Source organism: Otolemur garnettii, unplaced genomic scaffold (genome assembly GCF_000181295.1).
Source record: "Otolemur garnettii isolate 467f Iridium unplaced genomic scaffold, OtoGar3 scaffold00151, whole genome shotgun sequence".
Lineage (NCBI taxonomy): Eukaryota > Metazoa > Chordata > Mammalia > Primates > Galagidae > Otolemur > Otolemur garnettii.
Genome location: NW_003852546.1, coordinates 952,500 through 955,932, shown reverse-complemented (window position 1 = coordinate 955,932; position 3,433 = coordinate 952,500). Strand labels below are relative to the sequence as shown.

Here is a 3,433-nt window from a genome sequence, read left to right as displayed (position 1 = left end):
AGTTGGAGGTTGCTGTGAGCTGTAATGCCACGGCACTCTACCCAGGGGGACAGCTTGAGGCTCTGTCTCAAAAAAAAAAAGAAAATTACACACTAAAATATTAGGAATGAAGGGCTGTGATATATATATTACCCTCAAATGGTTTATGAAAAACTTTATGCATATATACACATATACCACATACATGCATGTATATATCCATACATATATAAATAAATCACATGTATATGTATATATAGAAAGTATTCTCCATGTCCAAGTAAAAAACAAATTATGCTAATATGAAAAGAAATATAGTGTGAACATAATTCTCTATTTTTATGAAGAAAACTGAAACATAAACAAACAGTGGATGCAATATAAATGTCCCCATTGTCATATGAGAAGAGATCAGAGCAGAGTGCTATGGTACCCCAGAGAAGGATGTGGAAAGGCAGCCCTTAAACTCAAGATTTTGTAGGGAAACCTGGTCCTTGTGCAGAGATGTGGGACCCTGCAGGCTAAAGGGTGGCACAAGCAGGCGCCTCAAGGCCAACCTGAGGTAGACATAGCTCCATCTGACCAGAGGTTTGGAGAATGGGAGACAGAGGGCAAGCAGAGGAGCACAGGATTGAAAACCTTGGCTGGGAACAGATCAGCTGGACCTGGACTTTAGGTATCTTTGGCCTTTTTTGAGCAGAAATGGTGTGTGAACAGAATTGTGCTTTAGAAATACTAATCTAGAAGCCATATGTCTGAAGGATTAGAATGGGAAAAGGTCAGAGATGACTCGGGTCCATAGGAGAGGCCCAGGATGGAGACTGGAGAAGCCAATCTGGAGCAGAATTTGGCAGAACTTGGGTGAGAAATGATCTTACTGCATGGGGCTGAGAGGGTGGTGTGTGTAGAGGAGGAAGAGATAGCAACCAGAAGGGCAGTTGGTCTTCAGCTGTCAGCCAGATGGTTGGAGCAAGAGCACGCTTGAAGCCAGTAATAAGGGCAGCTTGGGGTTAGCTGAATGTGAGTCACCAAAGGTTCTACTGCAGGGCTGCCTTTGGGAACCTTATCATAGGGCGAGAAATCAGGGTTGTAGTATAGAATAGGAGTTGTCCCCCAGGCTTGCTGTTGAGTCAGTCACTGTGCTGTCAGGAGTCACTAGCCTTGGGGCCTTTGCTTTAGGTTGGGAGGCTGAAGATTGCCTCTGCCTAGGGGAAAGGTCCTTTGGATATTTGAAAACTAGAGGACCTTGTAGACAGCCACTTTGAGGAATTATGGATGTGTGAAGCTGTCTATGAGAAGTTGAAAATTGTGGCTTGGCGCATCTAGCTCAGCAGTTAGGGTGCCAGAACCATACCCTGGGGCTGGGGGGTTCAAACCCAGTCCAGGCCTGCCAAAGAGCAATGATAACTACAAAAACAAAAACAAAAACAAAAAAACCCAGGTGTTGTGGTTGCCTGTAGTCCCAGCTACTTGGGAGGCTGAGACAAGAGAATCTTTTAAGCCCAAGGGTTTGAGGTTGCTATGAGCTGTGATGCCAGGGTACTCTGTTGGGGGCAACATAGTAAGACTCTGTCTCAAAAAAAAAAAAAAAACTAAACTAAAAACCAAAAAAACAAAATGTTGAAAATTGCAGGCTCAGCCCATCTCCTGTAGCTCAGCAGTCAGGGCACCAGCCACATACGCTGAGGCAGGTGGGTTTGAACCTGGCCCAGGCCTGCTGCATGACAACTGCAACAACAACAACAACAACAACAACAAAAAACAGCCGGGCATTGAGGTGGGTGCCTGTAGTCCCAGCTACTTGGGAAGCTGAGGCAAGATAATCACTTAAGTCCAAGACTTTGAGGTTGCTGTGAGCTGTGACTTCATAGCACTCTACTGAGGGCAATAGAGTGAGACTGTCTCAAAAAAAAAAAAAGAAAATTGCAGGCTCCATTTTGCTCACTTCTGATTTCTCCTGAGTTAAGTGAGGAGCAGAGTTAAGATGATTTGGAATGATCTCCCGAGTGAAAACCAAAGAGCAGAATTATAAATGGTATGCTAACATTTATTAATAAATAATGGGAGACTTTCCCAAACACCGCTGCTAAACAGTCACCATGTCCTCCCAACAAAAATTCATAATTGTCCTCTAGTTGGCCAGTTAAAACTACGTGCCCCTCCCAGCAGGAAGAAATTACAGAAGAGAGAACTCTACGTCCCCTATCCCAAGGCCAAACCCCTATTTCTATATATCAAGAAGGGAGGAATGTTAGATAATTGCCTCAGAAAGCCGCTTCCCCCAAAAGACCCTTCCTACTCTAAAGTTACAACTCCCCAAACATAGGGAGTGGCTTACCTCATCATTCTGTTCTAATTACCCGCTGCCTGCCCCTAACGACTCTTTCCGCGGAAGCAATAACTCCTCATTGGTTATCCCACCATCCCGTCACCATTCTGAGACTTCCCTATATAAGGGTACATTTCTCTCCCCCCATCTCTCCCCACCTTTCTCCTCTGCTCTCTCTCTCTCTTCTCTTCCCCACTCTCTCCTTATCTCTTTCTCCTCTTTTCTCTCCTCTTTTCTCTTCTCTTATCTCTCCTCTTTGCAGCCTCCCTCCCCCACCAATAAAGACCTTTCATACAAAAAAAAAAAAAAAGAAATAATGGGAATGGGGAATGACTATATATATAGATTTAATTTTTTATTTACAGAATATATTTGGAAAAACAAAAACTGGTAACACTGGTTTTTGTGGAGAAAGAAATTTAAGTTTTTTTTTGGTTTGTTTTTTGTTTTTTAGATGGAGTCTCACTATGTTGCCTTCTGTAGAGTGTGGTGGCATCACAGCTCACAGCAACCTCAAACTCTTGGGCTTAAGTGATTCTCTTGCCTCAGCCTCCCAAGTAGCTATGACTTACAGGCTCCTGCCACAATGTCCGGCTATTTTTTGATTGTAGTTATCATTGGTGTTTAGCAGGCCTGGGCTGGGCTTGAACACGCCACCTTTAGTGTATGTGGCCGGTGCTGTACTTACTGAGCTACAGGCGCTGAGCTGGAAATTTAAGTTTTTATTTGGTTTTGCATTTGCAAGATATTCCCATTGCAAGGGTACTACTCCAAATAATTAAAAACTGGTAGGACACTGACACTGACCAGTCAGAATGGAAAACAACCAGTATGCTGGCTTATACATACCAGCCAGTATCTGCTCTGTTCTCATGGGTCAGAAAATGAAGCCAGGTAAAAAATATAGATTGAAAAATCTCCCATTCTGGCAGCACCTGTGGCTTAGTGAGTAGGCCACTGGCCCCATATACCGAGGATGGCAGGTTCAAACCCAGCCCTGGCCAAACCGCAACAAAAAATAGCTGGGCGTTGTGGTAGGTGCCTGTAGTCCCAGTTACTCGGGAGGCTGAGGCAAGAGAATCACCTAAGCCCAGGAGCTAGAGGTTGCTATGAGCTGTGACGACA

General features: G+C 44.2%; 1 protein-coding gene across 1 annotated transcript in view; it reads left to right on the top strand.

Moving 5' to 3' along the window:
* DUS2 (dihydrouridine synthase 2) overlaps window positions 1-3,433 on the top strand; it is a 32,645-nt gene that overhangs the window by 7,278 nt on the left and 21,934 nt on the right. The gene's annotated exons all lie outside the window — the stretch shown is intronic.